We start from the raw sequence: 21,088 nt of genomic DNA on the forward strand, positions 1-21,088 counted from the left end.
TATGAATTCTTCATATATGGAACAACCTCAGATTGTGGAGTTAGAGTAACTGAATTTATTTCAACAACTCACAAAGAGTAGGCATCCATGTAAGTCCCAGATTCTCTGAACCTCAGTTTTCTTATCTCTGAAATGGAAACAATATTTTTACATGTATAACCTGGCAGTGTTGGCAAAGCACAATTGCTGGCATAGGTGGTGGGGATGAGGTGGGTGGGTGGAGTGGTGAGTAGAAGGGAAGAACACAGATAAATGTTGAGATGTGGGCAGGAAGGAACCAGCTGTACCAAAAACTAGATGTCTATGTGACAAGGTGCGCTGTGTGACAAGGGTTCGAGGTTGCTCTTAAGAGGAGAGAGACCTTGTTTTCTGCAGCTTGTATGCCAGGCAGGATCAGTACAGGAGAAAGTGCACAGTTCAGCTCAGTGCAGCCACTTAGTCGTGTCCAAATCTTTGCGACCCCATGGACTGCAGTATGTCAGGCCTCCCTGTCCATCACCAACTCCAGGAGTTTACTCAAAACTCATGTCCATTGAGTTGGCGATGCCATCTAACCATCTCATCCTCTGTCGTCCCCTTGTCCTCCTGCCTTCAATCTTTCCCAGCATCAAGGACTTTTCAAATGAGTCAGTTCTTCATATCAGGTGGCCAAAGTATTGGAGTTTCAGCTTCAGCATCCGTCCTTCCAATGAACACCCAGGACTGATCTCCTTTAGGATGGACTGGTTGGATCTCCTTGCAGTCCAAGGAACTCTCCAGAGTCTTCTCCAATACCATAGTTCAAAAACATCAATTCTTCAGCACTCAGCTTTCTTCATAGTCCAACTCCCACATATATACATGACCACAGGAAAAACCATAGCCTTGACTAGACAGACCTTTGTTGGCAAAGCAAAGACATTACTTTGCTTTTTAATATACTGTCTAGGCTGGTCATAACTTTCCTTCCAAGGAGCAAGAGTCTTTTAATTTGATGGCTGCAGTCACCATCTACAGTGATTTTGGAGCCCCCCAAAATGAAGTCTGTCACTCTTTCCATTGTTTCCCCATTTATTTGCCATGAAGTGATGGGACCAGATGCCATGATCTTAGTTTTCTGAATGTTGAGCTTTAAGCCAACTTTTTCACTCTCCTCTTTAACTTTCATCAAGAGGCTCTTTAGTTCTTCTTCACTTTCTGCCATAAGGGTGGTGTCATCTGCATATCTGAAGTTATTGAGATTTTTCCTGGCAATCCTGATTCCAGCCTGTGCTTCATCCAGCCCAGCATTTCTCATGATGTACTCTGCATAGAAGTTAAATAAGCAGGGTGACAATATACAGCCTGACATAGAGTGCACAAGAGGTGCCAAATCAATGTGCTTGGCTTGAAAGTAAGTAATGACTCTTACCAGTCTGAGATAGATGGTCATTTTATATTAGGGTTTAGTTAGCTTGAATGCAAGTGAGGGCAACCTGGATGATGGATATATGCCATCTTCTCCGATACTGCAGAAGGGATTGGCAATATGCTCCAGTATTCTTGCCTGGAGAATTCCAGAGGAGCCTGGCAGGCTACAGTCCAGGGGGGTTGCTAAGAGTTGGACATGATTGAATGACTAACACACACTTTCTTTGGCATTAAGTTTATTATTGGCATCAGGGAGAAGGGTTAAGGCAACACCAAGGTCAGAAGCTGGGAGGAATTGGAGGGGATGAGGGAGATCTCTCACATGCCCTTGGCTTCTTTTTAGGGGGTCTTTTCAAAAGTGCTTTCCTGGTGGCTCAGCTGGTAAAGAATCTGTTTTCAGGGCAGGATACCTGGGTTTGATTCCTGGGTCAAGAAGATCCCCCAGAGAAGGGAACTACAACCCACTCCAGTATTCTTGCCTGGAGGATTCCATGGACAGAAACCTGGTGAGCTACTATCCATAGCAAAGAATTGCAAAGAGTCTGACACAACTGAGCAACTAACACTTTTCAAAAGTGCTGCCTGCACGCAGGCAGTTAAGATGCAGGCAGCTGGGACTAGACATCTACAGCATCTCCCGAGCAGCTTTCAGTTCAGCCTTGCTCATCATGATGAAAACATTTCCAGTGACAGCAGAGACCTTATTATTATGCAGAGATGCTAGTCACTGAACTCTGAGACCTCTAAAGAAGGCTTATAATCCTCTTATTCAAGAAAGCAGGATTTTAAAATATTTGTAAGTAAGCTTGCCTCTGAACACAGAGGAAAATAGTAGACTTAGACGTGTGAACAGTTTTCTTGAAAATCTTGGAAGCAAAACATTTAGGAGAACGTTGGTCACGAGGCCACCTGGACTCAGGTGGGAGACATTTGGGTCTGTGTCCCTGGGCTTGTGAGCTGCCTGGAGAACTGGTTTGGACATGTCAGGTTGTAAGTGACCTGAAGCTACAGCCATTCCTTGTTCATCTTTATCTGCCCCACAGAAACCACAAGAGCTCACTGAGCACCTGTTACAGAAAGATGCTGCCACAGACTGGCTGGTATTCATGTTTCAGCTGCAGAGAAATATAATGTCTCCAAACAGGAACTTAAAAGTGCAAGAAATAATTATTAAAGGGTTTCGAGTAGCCTCGTCCGCTCTTTTTCTTCTCTGAATTAAAACTCTCTCCAGATGCCTGCGATTGAAGAGTGTTAAAAGGACTTTTCTTATCACATGGCATTTCAGACTTTTGTTCCTCTCTGCATTCCCAGCTCTGTTTGATACAAAAGCTACTCGCTCCTGAGGAGTGGGGCTGGGGGAACTCAAGCCTTGGAGCCGATGGAGCGCAGGCTGCAATTAAAAGCAAACATTTCCACTTCAGTCACAGCCTGTGGGTGTTTTAAGAAGAAAAAAAAAATCTATTAAAAATATAAATATCAAACTTCTTGGGTTTTGGTCTATATGTTTCATGGAGAAGGTGTTCTGACACAGCTTGGATCTTGAGAAGCTGATAAGGGTGCTTTGCTTCTATAATTGTGAAACAGACAGAGAATATCCTGCTGGGTGGTGAACAAGAGAAGCCAGGCTCTAGTAGATGATGAGGCTGAGGAACTAGCGTGGAGGCAGGAGGAGAAAGTGGATGGTCTTGGGGCATGTGAGTCCCAGACAGGAACCAAAGGGCAGGCAGAGCAAGAGGGCAATCCTTGCCCTGTTTTCTGTATTAACTTAGCCTCTTACTGCAGTAGAGAGATTTTCTAGTGTCTTCCTTTTTCCCCAGCTCACCTTTATCCCCGAAGTCTTCCTTCATAGGGGCAGTGCTGCTCATCAGATTGTTCAGAACTTGAGATTTATCCAACTTCCCTTTCTTAATGGGCAGGATGTTATGTTTTAAAAGGCATGTGATCTTGTTTAGTTTCCCATCTCTACTTCCTGGGCATATTTGTATTGGGCAAAAGCTTAGGTTCTGGCCTCCAGGTCAGGCATGATTTGTGCTGTGGGCGGAAGCAAGCGTCCAGATTTCTCACTTCCAGCTCCTGTTCATTGGCTGTGACTTAGAGAAGAGGAATTAGAGTTTGATCCAAACATTGCAACATAGGCATGGAGCTGCCAGGAGACCCACCTCGATGCCCAAGCTTAAGCCTGGGTTACAGGGTGAATTCTGTCCTGCCAAGTTTCTATGTGAGGTCTTGACCCCTAGCACCTCAGAGTGTAACTGTATATAGGTATCAGGCTATTAAAGAGGTATTTAAGGTAGACCTGAAAAGCACCATGAACTAATTCAACATAATTAAAATGTGTACAATTCTCACACAAAAGTAGGATACAAATTCTATTCGAAGGAGACATTGAAACATATCCAGAGAAGTTAAAAAAAGGAGGGGTGCCTACAAAAATTTCAAAGTCTAAAGGTATTGAAGGCCTTCCCAGGTGGCTCAGTGGTAAAGAATCTGCCTGCAATGCAGGAGACCTGGGTTTGATCCTTGGGTCGGAAACATCCCTGGAGGAGGAAATGGCAACCCACTCCAGTATCCTTGCCTAGAAAATCCCATGGACAGAGGAGCCTGGTGGGCAACAGTCCATGGGGTTGCAAAGACTATGGCATGACTAAGTACGCAAACACACACACACACACACACACACACACGCACACATGCACACACGCAAAGGTATTGAAATCATACAGAGTCTGTTCTCTTTTTTTTTTTTTTTTGTCTGTTCTCTTATTACTGTGGAATTATGTTAGAAAACAATATCAAAAGATATTTGAAAATAACTCACTTATTTTCAAGCACAGTGTGACATTTACCAAGAAAGATCTTTGGCTTACTTTTCTGTATATTCATTCTATTAATTTTTGAGAGTTTGATATTGAAACTCCAACTAAAAATCTTAATTTATCTATTAAAAAAATTGTAATATATAGAGTAACTGTATGTAACTTCGTTCTGTACTTTCCAAGTCTCCTTTAAATGTGTTATCATACTTTCATAATTAAAAAAAAAAGAAAAAAAATTAAAAAATAGTTAATTAAAGTATTGGGTTGGCCAAAAGTTGTTTGTTAGGGTTTTTGTAGTTAAGATCCTATTGCAAAACTCAGAGAAACTTTTAGGCCAACCCAATTAAATGAAGCCTATGGGGTTGCAAAGAGTTGGGCACGAATGGGTGACTGAACATCAATAAACATCCCTATGATACTGTCTGGCACAGAGCAGATGCTCAAGTTATGAGCATTCCTTTTTTTTTTTTTTTTTGCCACTGCAATTTTACTTTTCTCACATATAAAGTTGCATAACTTTATCTGTTTTTCATCTTTCTGACATCCTGTTTTTTTGAAAAGATCAGAGAGATTTTCTTTCTCTTCTGGTCTTTACTAAGGGGATGCGAGAGGCAAGAGAGTGGATAAAGTATATATTTGAGAACTTATTCTTGGGATCTCTGACACTTATCGGACAGTTGGCAAGATTCTACTTGCCCATGGAGCACAAAGCTATTAGAAAATAATTCACTTTTCCTTCTCATTAGAAAAATTTAAAATTTATATTAGTAAATCCGATAGGAAGAGCTGATCTGAAACTCAGCTATTCTGCTTAGAATCTACTTTGGCTTCTGAGTGAAGTGAACGTCGCTCAGTTGTGTCCGACTCTTTGCCACCTCATGGACTAGACTGTCCATGGAATTCTCCAGGCCAGAATACTGTAGTGGGTAGCCTTTCCCTTCTCCAGGGGATCTTCCCAACCCAGGGATTGAACCCAGGTCTCCTGCATTGCAGGTGAATTCTTTAAAGTGGGTAGCCTATCCCTTCTCCAACAGATCTTTCTGACCCAGGAATCCAGCTGGGGTCTCCGGCATTGCAGGCAGATTGTTTACCAACTGCGCTATCAGGGAAGCCCCTTGGCTTGTAAGGGAATGGAATAAATTATTATCTGGTGACATTTCCTCTTTATACTGTTTATTGTCCCAAAAGTTATTTAGTCCTATTGAAGCCCAGTCACTGGGAAAAAGAGTTGCTTTTACATTAAAATTTTGAAGCATACTTTTTAAAAAGACAATGATGATATTTCTTTCTTACAAATTAAAATTATTTTGCACTGAGGGTGTGGCTGATTAACAATGTTGTGATTGTTTCAGATGGACAGCAAAGGAACTCAGCCATACATATGCATGTAACCATTCTCTCCCAAGCTCCCCTCCCACTCAGACTGCCACATAACATTGAGCAGTGTTCCCTGTGTTGTACAGTAGGTCCTTGTTGTTTTATTAAAACTTATGTTATGCATGATGTAACATTTTCTTGTAAGTTCAAGAAGTGCTTATTTGTGAAGCTTTCCTGGAAATTTCACTGGAATGAACAACTAATAGATTGCCTATTTGTTCTCTGAGTGTTGAAGAATTGCAAAATCTCTTATTGCATTATTCTGAATATTGTTTTTCAAAGACTCTCTAAAAATGTTGTCAGCTTTTAATGGTGATAATGAAACTAATGTGTGCAAGCATGCTCCATGGTGTCCAGCTCTTCAAAACCCCATGGACTTCCCCGTCCATGGGATTCTCCAAGCAAGAATACTGGGGAGGGCTGCCATTTCCTTCTCCTGGGGATCTTCCTGATCCAAGGAAGATCAAACCCATGTCTCCTGCATCTCATGCATTAGCAGATTCTTTACCACTGCAACACCTAGAAAGCCAATGAAACTAGTGAAAATGCCTAACAATGACATATAATAAATGGAAAAACTGCTGTGAATTGTTACTTTAGAGCCCTCTCTTAAGGTGGGTGCATCCTTGGGGGCATAACTAGAGTAACGTTAACATATACTCATCTCTTCTTCCCTTCCCTCTGTTACCTTTCCCTCTCCTCCCTTTCACACCCCTTTCCCTCTCTTTGGAAAGCTGCAGTGAGGGGAATGTGGGGGTAATGTTATAAACCCACCCCAGGCAACTGTGTTCTATTTACAAAGCTGAGAGAAGGAAGAATCTAGGAAACTCTTTGTTTGATTCTATCATGGACTGTAGCCCATCAGGCTCCTCCGTCCATGGAAATCTCCACTCAAGAATACTGGAGTGGGTTGCCATCCCCTCGTCTAGGGGATCTTCTCAACCCAGGAATCAAATCCAGGTCTCCCACATTGCAGGCAGACTCTTTACTGTCTGAACCACCAGGAAAGCCCACATCAAAGAAGTTGGCCATGGCATAATGGCTTCACTTTGCATCTTCTGGTGGTTTAGTCCAACTAAACCAGTCATGTCCAACTCTTGTGACCTCATGGACTGTAGCCTGCCAGGTTCCTCTGTCCATGGATTTTCCAGGCAAGAATACTGGAGTGGGTTGTCATTTCCTTCTCCAGAGGATCTTCCTGACCCAGGGATCGAACCCGGATCTCCTGCATTGCAAACAGTATCTTCACCTACTGAGCTACCAGGGAAGCCTTGCATCTTATAGAATAAGTCTAACAACCACCCCCTGTAGGATCACAGATGTGAAAATTGGGAGCAACAGAGTTCCAGTAACTCACCGTTCAGAGGCAAGTTCCCTGCCTCATGAAAATCACAGGGGCCCAGACTCAAGCAGGACTGGTGTGCTCACCTGGAAGTCAGCAAAGAGCTTAACGATACACATGAGGCTCCCACAGCAGAGAATGGTGCTGGCTCAGAGTATTCTGTTGTTTATAGTACAAAACAATCCTCTCAGAACACTGCCCTTCACAGCACAAGAATATATACCTTTTAGACCTTCTGGTCTCAATTCCTGTGTTCCAGACCAATTTTTTTTTTTTTTTTTTAATCAGGAACTTGAACTGAGGCCATCTTTACTCAACCTTGCTCTCTGGGGAGTGATCAAATTTAATTATCTCATATGTCAGTAACTTTTGCTGCCTAGAAACAAATAATTCTGGGCAGAGGGTTCTCTCTCTTAAAAATTGACTGGGCTAAAATAAGTGAGAGTTAGTGATAACTAAAGTATTTGGCAAATGAAAATGATATAACATGGGTCACTAAATTATGCCTGACACAAAGTTTATTTCACATTTAGCATTCAGATTTTTCTAATACTTCCATTTGTACAGGCATAACTGGATATGAAACTGAAAAAAAAATATGTGAAAATAAATTGGAATCTCCCTACAGCTTGATAGTTCCAAATAAAAAATAAGCTGTTTAGAAAGTCAAAATAATCTTTTAGCATGCTTCTCTCTCCTGACCTGAGAGCTATCTAAGGTCAAGGACTCTGTCTTATTATCATTATTTTCTCAGTGACCAATGATATGATAGGAGATATCATATCAGGTTCTCATGAAATAGTTGTCATTTTGGAATGTGCCCATCATCCACTTTGGGCCATTTTATGATGGAAATTATTAGATAAATGTTGTATGTCTGTAGTGTTCTCATATATGTGGGATTCTCCAGGCAAGAATACTGGAGTGGGTAGCCATTTCCTTCTCCAGGGGATCTTCTCCACCCAAGGATTGTGTCTGGGTCTCCTGCATTGCAGGCAAATTTTTTACCATCTTAACTACCAGATTAGTCCTACGTTCCCTTCACTGCAATTTTTCAAAGAGAAGAAAGAGGAAAGCCCTATATATGAGCATACACACACACACACACACACACACACACACACACAAACACACACACACATACATATATATATATTCTGTAGCTCACATGTATATTTAATTATGAGTGTGATGTATATAAATGTTGAGTTTTGACTCCTTCAACAATCTTTTAAATGTACAGTACAATGTTATTAACTATTGGTCAATGTTGTACAGTCTAGAATTTACTCATCTTGCTGAACTGAAATTACAGGATTGCTTATGTTATAGCTCCTTATTTTCCCCTCTCCCCAGCCCCTTGGCAACCATTCTATTCTTTGCCTTTATGAAGGTGACCCACTCTATCCAAGGGGAAACTTAGAATAGGGAGGTCAGTGGGGTGAATCACAGAACTATTTTTTAAGTTGAATATAATTGGCCATTTGATGCAAAGAGCTGACTCATTAGAAAAGACCCTGATGCTGGGAAAGATTTAAGGTAGGAGGAGAAGGGGACGGCATCGGATGAGATGGTTGGATGGCATCACCGACTCCATGGACATGAGTTTGAGCAAGCTCTGGGAGATGCTGAAGGACAGGAAAGCCTGGCATGCTGCAGTCCGTAGGGTCCCAGAGAGTAGGACACGACTGAGAGACTGAAGGAGTAGTATAATTGCTTTACAAGGTTGTGTTCATTTCTTTTGTACAACAAGGTGAATCAGCTATATGTATACACATATCCCCTGGCTTTTGAGCCTCCCTGCCATCCCCCACCTGCATCCCACCCCCTAGGGCACTACAGAGCACTGAGCTGAGCTCCCAGTGCTCAGCTATTTGTTTTGCACAACAGGTTCCCCCTAGCTATTTGCTTTACACACGATAGTGCCTGTATGTCAAACTCTGACCTCCTGGTTCGTCCTGTTGCCCTTCCCCGCTGTGTCCGTATGTCCATTCTCTACATCTGCCTCTCTATTCCTACCCAGGACATAGGTTCACCCATACCATTTTTCTAGACTCCACATGTATGCATTAGTATACAATATTTGTTTTCCTCTTTCTGACTTACTGAAATAAGTATTAAAGATCCAAATCCATCCATGTCTCCACAAATGACCACTGATGTAGTTGGTTGTGGGACCAGAGCTGGTGTTCCTTCCACTAACCATTCTAAATCTCTCAACCTCATTAATCACTCTACCGGTCTTAGTGGGTTATCTGTGTACAACCCCAAACTTAATTCTTCATGGGTCTCAGATCCTGATCACCATTCTCTTCTTGTGCCAAGGTTGCTCCACTCGCCCAATCACAGTCACCCTTTGGCAAGTGAATACCCAGAGGTGCCCACCTGGATTACTCAAGATTGACACACATTCTTCTCTTCTTCTGCCCTGTAATAGGAGTCCTGCTGATCGGGGTCAGTTACCCGTGACAAGATAATGACCTATTTTTGCCTGATGAGCCCTGGATGCAAGAAACTCCAAGTGCACAAGAGCCAGTGGTAGTTTGCAGCTCACTGTGGTCCTAGCACTCCTTTGGAGGGGAGGATTTCTAATGCTGCAGATCCCAGAGCTGGGGGCCAAGGAAATACCCACCATGGGTCACTGGGGGTGATGATAAAAGGACCACTCCTGCTTCCACCGCCTGTTGTCTGGATTCATGTATTCTTCTGTTGGGGACACAAGGACATATTAAAAGTCTCTGATTTAATGAGTGTACTGAAAGCAGAGGTGTGGCATCCTATCCTTGTAGGTTTTGTTTCCAAGTTAGTGCATCAATTGTGCATTTAACACACTATTTCAACACTCTACCAGGCCATCAATAACCAGGTGATTTAACCAGTAGATCCCATGATCCTGGACCCACTCTTATGTTTCTTTCATCGTAAAGAGATACAATATCCCAGTTAGATGCTATGTTACAAGGGGTTACATGTCTATGACTCAGGCATTCCATGTTTTAATTAGAGCTGAAAAAGAAAATCAATTCAATATAATGATATTACTTTGTCATTTTTATAATTTTAATATTAGATAAAATTTATTGAATGTATGTCATGCTAAAAGCCGTGTCCTGGAAACAGAACATAATTTCTCATCCTTACAATAGAGGTATTATATAAGGAAGACATTAAAAACAAGAATATTTGGATTAGAAAAACAAATTTCAACCAAGAATCTATAACAGTTTGATGACTGGGGCAAGATACTTAACAGTTCTGAGCCTCAGTTTCCTTATTATTTTTTATCGTAGCCTGGGCTAGGAAGATAGAGACTAGCGGTCCACTCACAGCTTTGACCCTTATGAGCTTTGTCTGAATTAGATCTTTGGTCTTGGGAAAAACCACCATAATCTTACTGCACCAATATTGAGCTCATTAATTTCTAAGATCCCTTTCAGCTTCAAGACTTTATGACTTTCTTTGATAGACAATTTTAAAAATCTTTCCCTTAGGATGAAAGATTTCACTGTAAAAATTGTGTGTTTGGTTTGTCAGAATCACCTTCCTGATTTTCAACTTGGATCTCAAATGTGTCAGAAACTCGTTTCTGGTCAGGATGCCTACTGAAATGCCTGTTCCTGGCAGATAACCAAGAAGCTTACTTCTTTGTACTAGTCTTAAATTTCTCTTTCATTCCAAGAAGCAGACTGTTTAAGACTCGATTTCAGTAGGACAAGGTCGAATTATATAGTAACACCTGAGGTTGCAGTCGTCAGCCAGGAGATGGACTTTCCCCTAAAATCACTGAGACTCTAATTCAGACTAATGGTGTGCCCAAATTACCCATCTCAGTAGGTTTGCTTGATTCCCTGCAGATGTTTCTCGTTTCAGTTTCCAGAAACATCGCTGCTGGGTGATTTATTTGCTGAAATGCATGATCACTCTCTTGCTTTTCTGCTGATGAATGATTTATTATCATCCATTATGCACAGGAAGACAGAGTTGCTTTACTCATATTATTTTTTGTTTTTATTTGCTGTTATCAGGTACACAGTAGACTACTGAGGAAACAATCTCAGTGGTGATAGATGTGCGGTTGTATGTCTGGGTTGGTGCAAAGTCAAAAGACTCATTTTTTCCCACCGATAACACTGTAGCTTGTTGGGCCTCTCCTGGGTCTTTTTGAAGGCACTGGACGTGGAGGTTGAACACAGAGATCACAGGTCCTAATTCTTGGGATCATAACTGATAATCTTTGCTTTTCAGTTATGGATTCACAATAGCAAATATTTGTGCCAATCCTGATTCTAAGCACTTAACCTATATTAGCTCATTTAATGTACTTGTAAACCCAGTGGGGTAGGTACTAACTACTATCATTCTCATTTTATGGGGGAGAAAACTGAGCCATAGAGTTTATGTAATTGTCCTCGAGTCACATAGTGGGAAAAAAAAATCTGAAACCTGGTCTTTTGACACCAAATCCAGATTCTTAATCATTGCTCACGATGTGGGAAGGGAAGGGTGGGATGAATTGAGAAGGTAATATATATATATATATATTACCTTGTGTAAAAATAATACACAGCTCCTGTACAGCACAAGGAGCTCAGCTCAATGATCTGTGATGACCTAGAGGGGTGGGATGGGAGGGTGGAAGGGAGGCTCAAGAAGGAAGGGATATATGTGTACTTATAGCTGATCCATGTTTTTGTACAGCAGAAACTAACACAACATTCTAAAGCAATAATACTCCATTTCTTTTTTTAAAGGAATTCATTTCCTTCAGGCTAACTGACTGAAAGTCTCACTTCTTACTGGCTAGAGACTGGAGCCCACTCTCAGCTTCTAAAAGCTGCCCAATTCTCTGCCATGTGCCCTTCTCAGGGCTAGTTGACAACATGACTGTGTGCTAATCCAAGGCCAGCAGGGGAATCTATCTATGTGCAGTCTGCTAGGGTAGAATCTTAGATAATGAAACCAAATCACAAGAGTGGCATCCATCATCTTTTCCATAGTTGACTGTAATAAGCCAGCTACAGGTATTGGTTATAAGCCTAACTCAAGGGCAGGCAACAGACAAGAGCATGACTCATTGGTGCTGCCTTCGGGCGTCTGCTAAGCAGACAGACATTTCCCTACTGGATAGTATACATGGGAATCCAAATGATACTCAACTTGTTACTTGGTTAGTAATCATGGACTCCTAGAAATGGAAGAGAGATGATGATGATGGCCAGTGTCTTCAAGCTATGAAGTTTCAAGCATTCTTCTCCATATTCATGTCACAGATACCTTATTTCCAAAGGACCTCATTCAGAGGTCCTTTCCTCCAAACGACCCAGGATAGGTGGTTTACCAGTGTCAAGTCTTCTCATCTCTCCATTTCTCATCTTTGTACTGAACATCTCTTCTCTGTTGGTTCATTTTTTAATTCAAAACCAGAATTTTCACCTGGTGAAGTTTCAAGTTTTCTCAGGGACAATCATGTTGCCATCATGCTTCAAGTCTCCATCTGAGATTCTCTAAGCCTCTGGTCCCATCACTTCATGGGAAATAGATGGGGAAACAGTGGAAACAGTGTCAGACAGTGGTCATGTATGGATGTGAAAGTTGGACTGTGAAGAAGGCTGAGTGCCGAAGAATTGATGCTTTTGAATTGTGGTGTTGGAGAAGACTCTTGAGAGTCCCTTGGACTGAAAGGAGATCCGACCAGTCCATTCTGAAGGAGATCAGCCCTGGGTGTTCTTTGGAAGGAATGATGCTGAAGCTGAAACTCCAGTACTTTGGCCACCTCATGTGAGGAGTTGACTGATTGGAAAAGACTCTGATGCTAGGAGGAATTGGGGGCAGGAGGAGAAGGGGACAACAGGATGAGATGGCTGGATGGTGTCACTGACTCAATGGACGTGAGTCTGAGTGAACTCCAGGAGTTGGTGAAGGACAGGGAGGCCTGGCGTGCTGCGATTCATAGGGTTGCAAAGAGTCGGACATGGCTGAGCGACTGAACGGAACTGAAGCCTCTTGGCAAACCTATCAATAACCTGGCCTCAATGGCCTCATCCATTTCAGTTTCCTGAATTTAATCCTCAAAGAGTGACCTACACAATTAGAAGGTGTTGTAACTGTCCCCCCTTGTGCAGGGTAAGCTAGTTCTGATTGTCCCCATGTTTGTGCATCTAATATACTTTGCAAATAGTTGCTACTGAACTCATCACACATTCATGAAAAGGCAGACCTAAACAGAAGTACTTGTTCTATGCTTCTCTTGCCTGGAGAGATTTAATTATTTTTTGCATTGATTCTTTCACACTAAGCAACTTCCCTTACGTGCTACTTGGGAGAGTAACACTTACTGAACTATTCTGGAACCAGTCCATGTTTGAAGTATACAGAGATCAGGGAAATTTCCTGTTTTCTTCCTTTTAGTCCATGACTTCTGTCAGAATAGATGATGCAATTCCAGAGGATCTGTGGTTAAAACATTATTGTGTGTGAAGCTTTTTTCGTTCATTCCTGGGTAATTTTTATCAGGACAGACCTAAGCAAAAAGGACTGTGCAGGCTCTGGAAACAAGTTTGGGACCCTTTAGGGATGGAATTTTGGGTTCTCAGAACCTAGAATGTGGTCCAGAAGGGAACATGCTGGCAGGAAACCTACTCGCCTGGGATAGGAACACTGATTTCCTTAAGATCATTTATTTGCAATGTTCAGTTTCTTGATATTTTCTTCTCCTGAGAAGTTTATAGTTGGATCAAAGCAGGGACCCAGGCAACTTGCAAGCATTGCTTTGCTGAATAATATACTAATAGTCTGACCCAAGTCTCTCAAGTAAAGGTAGGTTTCCCCTGAGCCATACTTCTCTCGGGTTGAAGACTGTGCTTCCCTGGAATTTAGTCTTCCACCATTTGAATGAAACATTCATCTCCTCTCCTCGATTTGTACATTGTAATTCTTGGCTTGAAATGTCTTATTGTAGCCTACTGACCTCTGATTCAATTATTGTTTACCCTTCTGTTCTCTGTCCCTGTACTAAATGGGTATCATCCAGAATAATAATTTTTCCAGAGCTTGAAATAGCATCAAATAATGTTTATTCTCCACTGGTAATTGTTTCAAGGAGCTACACTTTCCAACTCAAGTGGAATCCTTTCTTTTGAGCTCTATTTGAGTTGGATTTTTTTTCTATTTAAAACAAAACAAAATTTGTGCTTCCTAATTGCTTTGTATATTCTCCACTGCTTCCCTAAACATGTCTGAATTATAAAGCCATCTTCTCTTCTAGCAATAGGTCTTTTTTTTTTTTTCTCCCAGGAATGCTTAAAAGAACCCTTTTCATGGCACATTCACCAAGTTGTGTCCTCCCTAAAGGGTACCATTGACTGCATAATTCATTTCTGAGAATATCATTTCAGGTTCTCTAGATTGGTCAGCTCTATGATAATGGTGATATAAACACCACACGCTCTCACACCTACTCCCAATCCAGGTTATTTCTTCCCTGAGGCCCTGAACTCCGTCTTAGCTCTGAACTCTAAATACATGCTGTGCCCTTGTCTTAAACATCTTTGTTCTGATCCATCCTCCCTCCATCACTTGGTTCACTCCCTGCATTGCTGGTCCAGTTTACACTCTGATTCATCCATCACCTCCCCTGCTGAGTCTGGGAGGGAATCCAATACTCCTCCCACCCAGTACGTGGGTCCCAGGAGTCGTACTTAGTGAAATAGAACTGACGGCTCTGCCTTGTGCTTTCTGGCCTCTTGCCTTGTTTTCTTAAACAAACTGTGAATACTTTGAGGCAGAGCTTGTTCATCAAGTTACCTCCACATTCTCGATAGAATTTTATTAGATGAGTGAATGAATCCCTATCATATAGATAAGGAGACTGAGAATCATAAAATATAAGTAATATCCTCATCTTCAAATGGTTGTAAAAGTAAAAATAGGGTACAGATCCACATTAAAGTTTCTAGAGTTAGATTTTCAACTGCAGCTTGCTATACCTGCTTTGCTTATTTATTTGCTATAGACCGTAACATTGTGCAGGAGACAGGGATCAAGACCATTCCCATAGAAAAGAAATGCAAAAAAGCAAAATGGCTGTCTGGGGAGGCCTTACAAATAGCTGTGAAAGGAAGAGAAGCGAAAAGCAAAGGAGAAAAGGAAAGATATAAACATCTGAATGCAGAGTTCCAAAGAATAGCAAGAAGAGAAAAGAAAGCCTTCTTCAGTGATCAATGCAAAGAAATAGAGGAAAACAACAGAATGGGAAAGACTAGGGATCTCTTCAAGAAAATCAGAGATACCAAGGGAACATTTCATGCAAAGATGAGCTCAATAAAGGACAGAAATGGTATGGACCTAACAGAAGCAGAAGATATTAAGAAGAGGTGGCAAGAATACACAGAAGAACTGTACAAAAAAGATCTTCATGACCCAGATAATCACGTTGGTGTGATCACTGGCCTAGAGCCAGACATCCTGGAATGTGAAGTCAAGTGGGCCTTAGAAAGCATCACTACAAACAAAGCTAGTGGAGGTGATGGAATTCCAGTTGAGCTATTCCAAATCCTGAAAGATGATGCTGTGAAAGTGCTGTACTCAACATGCCAGCAAATTTGGAAAACTCAGCAGTGGCCACAGGACTGGAAAAGGTCAGTTTTCATTCCAATCCCAAAGAAAGGCAATGCCAAAGAATGCTCAAACTATCCCACAATTGCACTCATCTCACATGCTAGTAAAGTAATGCTCAAAATTCTCCAAACCAGGCTTCAGCAATATGTGAACCGTGAACTTCCTGATGTTCAAGCTGGTTTTAGAAAAGGCAGAGGAACCAGAGATCAAATTGCCAACATCCGCTGGATCATGGAAAAAGCAAGAGAGTTCCAGAAAAACATCTATTTCTGCTTTATTGACTATGCCAAAGCCTTTGACCGTGTGGATCACAATAAACTGTGGAAAATTCTGAAAGAGATGGGAATACCAGACCACCTGATCTGCCTCTTGAGAAATTTGTATGCAGGTCAGGAAACAACAGTTAGAACTGGACATAGAACAACAGACTGGTTCCACATAGGAAAAGGAGTTCATCAAGGCTGTATATTGCCACCCTGTTTATTTAACTTATATGCAGAGTATATCATGAGAAACGCTGGACTGGAAGAAACACAAGCTGGAGTCAAGATTGCCGGGAGAAATATCAATAACCTCAGATATGCAGATGACACCACCCTTATGGCAGAAAGCGAAGAGGAACTAAAAAGCCTCTTGATGAAAGTGAAAGTGGAGAGTGAAAAAGTTGGCTTAAAGCTCAACATTCAGAAAACGAAGATCATGGCATCCGGTCCCACCACTTCATGGGAAATAGATGGGGAAACAGTGGAAACAGTGTCAGACTTTATTTTTCTGGGCTCCAAAATCACTGCAGATGGTGACTGCAGCCATGACATTAAAAGACGCTTACTGCTTGGAAGGAAAGTTATGACCAACCTAGATAGCATATTCAAAAGCAGAGACATTACTTTGCCAACAAAGGTTTGTCTAGTCAAGGCTATGGTTTTTCCTGTGATCATGCATGGATGTGAGAGTTGGACTGTGAAGAAGGCTGAGCGCCAAAGAATTGATGCTTTTGAACTGTGGTGTTGGAGAAGACTCTTGAGAGTCCCTTGGACTGCAAGGAGATCCAACCAGTCCATTCTGAAGGAGATCAGCCGTAGGTGTTTTTTGGAAGGAATGATGCTAAAGCTGAAACTCCAGTACTTTGGCCACCTCATGTGAAGAGTTGACTCATTGGAAAAGACTCTGATGCTGAGAGGGATTGGGGGCAGGAGGAGAAGAGGCGACAGAGGATGAGATGGCTGGATGGCATCACTGACTCGATGGACGTGAGTCTGATTGAACTCCAGGAGTTGGTGATGGACAGGGAGGCCTGGCGTGCTGCAATTCATGGGGTTGCAAAGAGTTGGACATGACTGAGTGACTGATCTGATCTGATCTGATAGACCAAACATGTCTCCCTCAAGCTTATTTGCTGAAGCCTAATCTCCAATGTGATGGTATTTGGAGGTGGGATCTCTGGGAGGTGATTTGTACCCTTATAATGAGACCCCCAGGAAGCTGTCTCACCCCTTCTTCCATGTGAGTAATAGCAATAAGACAGTTGTCTATGAATTAGAAAGGAAGGGGCCATCAATGAACCAAATCAGACCTCCAGAACTGTGGGGACTAAATTTCAGTTTCTTGTATGCTACCCAATTTATGGTATTCTGTTGGAGCAGCCTGAATGAACTAAGACAGTAGTGTTGCATATTAGACAATCACATAGTTTAGTGACTTAAAATAACCATGGTGCCCTAACTCTCCCTGGGGCCTCTCTTTCTCTTTGTGTGTCTTCTCACACCCCGGGGAGTCTCCTCATGACTTGAGCTTGACAATGTATGGTAGCATCTTTTCCAGTATTGCAGTTAGCTCTCAAGGGGCAGTGCCAGGTCAATTAAAAGCTATGCTCATATCTGTGACAATGTCACTTCTCTTGTATTCTGCAGGTCAAAGCAATCATAGGGTTCATTCAGGTTAAAGTGATTGGAGAAAATGAAAGTCGCTCAGTCATGTCTGACTCTTTGCGACCTCATGGGCATAGTCCATGGCATTCTCTAGGTCAGAATACTGGACTGCATAGCCTTTCCCTTCTCCAGAGGATCTTCCCAACCCAGAGATCGAACCCAGGTCTCCCACATTGCAGGTGGATTCTTTACCAGCTGAGCCACAAGGGAAGCTCAAGAATACTGGAGTGGGTAGCCTATCAATAAACTCTATTTTTGATTGGAAGAAGACAAAGTCATCTTCCAGAGGAACATGTGAAGTGGGAATTCGGCTATAGCTAATTTGGAAAATATAGTCTGTCACAAAGCACACAGACCAGCTGAAGGTATGAAAAGAAAAATTTCTTCTGCCCTTCATTCAATAAATTTTCTTCACATAGTTTTATCATAATGCACACATTATATAAGTGACCAAGTCATGCTCCCTAGTTTCAAGGGACAACCTTCTAGTAGAAGAAGTGAGAAAAAGAGTTTATCAGTAAGGTTGTGCTGTGTAACAAAACACCTCAAAATCTGGTAGCTTGAAACCAACAACTGTTTCTGTGGTTCATGATTCTGTGAGTTGATGATTTAGGCTGGGCTCTGGTGGGATATTCACCCAGATTCAGTCGTGCTCACTTGTGAGTCAGTGGATGACTTGGTGATCTTGGTTGGCTGGGCTCTCGCACTTGTTTGGGGTTGGCTGGCTATAGACAAGTCTAGAATAACCTTGGCTAGACATCATGGCTCTCCACCATGTGATCTCTCATTCACCAGCAGGATATCTTCCACCTGTTTTCACAGAAGAGCTATCAGTCTAAGAGAACAAGAGAGAGAGTGTGAGTCCTTTCAGGCATAGACTTGGAACTGACACAAAGTCGTTTCTGTTGCATTCTTTTGGGTTAATGCAAGTCACAAGGCCAGCCAAGATTTAAGAAGTCAGAAAGTGCAAAGGACAGGGATGCAAAATGACCATTATTTTTGGCCACTGTGAAATCCATATATGTTGATGCAGAGGGGGAATTGTTGTAAGCTATGGAGTGAGAAGAAAAGATATTTTATGAATCTGGGGCACCCAGAGGGCATGGAGGATGGGAAGTAGCATAAAAAAAGGATCAGGATAAATTTATCTTAGAAGTGGATTCTGAAGACAGATGGGCTTCTGAACCTGCATGGAGAACAGTAGGGAATGACTGTCCCTTTCTTTATCAAAGTAGTCCTGCCAAGAAGAGTATAAAATAATTTTTTAATCACAATAAAAATATATTTAGGGACAAGTTTGGCTGAGTCCCTTTGATGTTTGCCTGAAACTACCACAACACTATTAATTGGCTATACTCCAATACTCATTGGAAAAGACCCTGATGATGGGAAAGATTGAAGGCAGAAGAAGGAGACAGCAGAAGATGAAATGCCAGGTTGGCATCACTGACTCCATGGACATGAGTTTGAGGAAGCTCTGGGAGATGGTGATGGACAGGGAAGCCTGGTGTTTTGCAATCCATGGGGTCGCAAAGAGTTGGACACAACTGAGTGATTGAACTGGACTGATATGCCAACGCAAAATAAAAAGTTTGAAAAAATATATATATAACTAGGTTATAAAGAACCAAAGTTTGCATATATATCCACATAGCTTGTTTGAGAACCTCAGTGCTAAAAAATATTCAAGATCTTTATTTCTTATTCCTGGTTAGGTGTCAGGAGACAATCAGGCAAGCCACATGGCCATGCTGATAAACCAGCTGAGAAAATCAGAACCAGCAGGGATCCTGGAGATGAATTCCCTCAGGTCATTTCATAGATTTGAAGGTTAGAGATGAAATAGACTTGCCCCAGTGTATTCGTCAGCCAGGGCTGCCAAAACAAAATACCATAGACAGGGGGGTCTTAAAACAACAGAAATGTATTTTCTCACAGTTCTGAAGGCCAAGGCCCAAGATCAAAGTCTCAGCAGGCTTAGTTTCTTCTGAGGTCTCTCTCCTTGGCTTATAGATGTCTGCCTTCTTTGCTTTGTTTATTCTGTTATTATTATTATTGGAGTGTAATTGCTTTACAAGGCTATGTTAGTTTCTACTGTACAGTGAAGTGGATCAGCTATACATATATCCTCTCCCCCTTGGAGCTTCCTCCCACCCCACCCCTCATCCACCCACCAAGGTCATCACAGAGCCCTGAGCGAGGTCCCTGTGCTGTTCTGCAGAGTCCCACCAGCTAGCTGTTTTGCACATGTGTATATAGGAGAATCCCAGCCACCCAGTTCATCCCATACTCCCCTTCTCCCCATGTCCACACATCTGTCCTCTATTCCTGTCCTGCAGTTAGGTTCATCTGCCCCGTTTTTCTAGATTCCACATAATGCTTTAATATTGTTTTTCTCTTTCTGACTTACTTCATTCTGTATGACAGACTCTAGGTCTTGCTATGACCCCACACAGTATTTCCTCTACGCTTATCTGTATCATAACCTTTTCTCTTTAAGGACACCAGTCAGATTGGATTGAAAGTGAAAGTCACTCAGTTGTGTCCGACTCTTTGCAACCCCACGGACTATACAGTCCATGGAATTCTCCAGGCCAGAATAGTGGAGTGGGTAGCCTCTCCCCTCTGCAGGGGATCTTTCTAACCCAGGGATCGAACCCAGGTTTCCCACATTGCAGGCAGATTCTTTACCCGCTGAGCCACAAGGGAAGCCCAAGATTACTGGAGTGGATAATCTATCCCTTCTCCAGCGGATCTTCCTGACCGAGGAATCGAACTGGGGTCTCCTGAATTGCAGGTGGATTCTTTACCAACTGAGCTACTGGTTAGGGCCACCCTAAACTCCTCATTTTAAATGAATCAGCTCTCTAAAGGTCCTATCTTCAAATACAGTCGCTTCTGAGGTAATGGGGGCTTAGGGCTTCATCATGTGCATCTTGTGGGGGAAGTGACTACAATTCACCCCACAAAACCATGGCCACATAATCAGAGTTGAATCTGGAAGCTCAGGTTTTTCTCTGTGAAACATGTAGCCTCTTGACTTTTAGCTGAAAATTGCTTTTCTTCTGCTTCCCAGATGACTGTTGTTCCTAAAAAGAATGCTTGAATCTAATTGTGTCCCTGACCATGTATTCTGCTGTCTCCTTCCTTGGGGAAATCCACCAAAGTCAATAAAAAGACACAGGAAACTCAGACAGAGCCCAGAGGTAACAGACGACCCAGTGCAAAAACAAACTTGTTAGCCGTTGGCACATGTGAGGGATATTATCTTTAAATTAGTTGGGAAAATTAATATTGCTTGCTTGCTATGCTCACTCTTATTGTCTGCTCTGAGAATCAGCAGAGCCAGAGCCAGCATAGATAATATTTTTTAATTAGAAGGAAAAATAACTTCTTGTGATTAATCTGCTTCTTTGGGGACTTGATCCAGGATCTCATAAATCTAAAGTGGAAGTATCTGCTGGATCCATGACAGACTCCCTCCCCTTCAGCCAGCTCAGGAGAGAGCCCTGTGAAAGCAAGACAGACCCCAGACAAGGCAGATACAAGCCATGAGATCAGAGGTCCAGCTCCAAGAAGACACAGGTCTCAGCAGAGGCAGACTTTCTGGTAAGGAAATC

The sequence above is a fragment of the Bos indicus genome, chromosome 6 (assembly GCF_029378745.1).
Source record: "Bos indicus isolate NIAB-ARS_2022 breed Sahiwal x Tharparkar chromosome 6, NIAB-ARS_B.indTharparkar_mat_pri_1.0, whole genome shotgun sequence".
NCBI lineage: Eukaryota > Metazoa > Chordata > Mammalia > Artiodactyla > Bovidae > Bos > Bos indicus.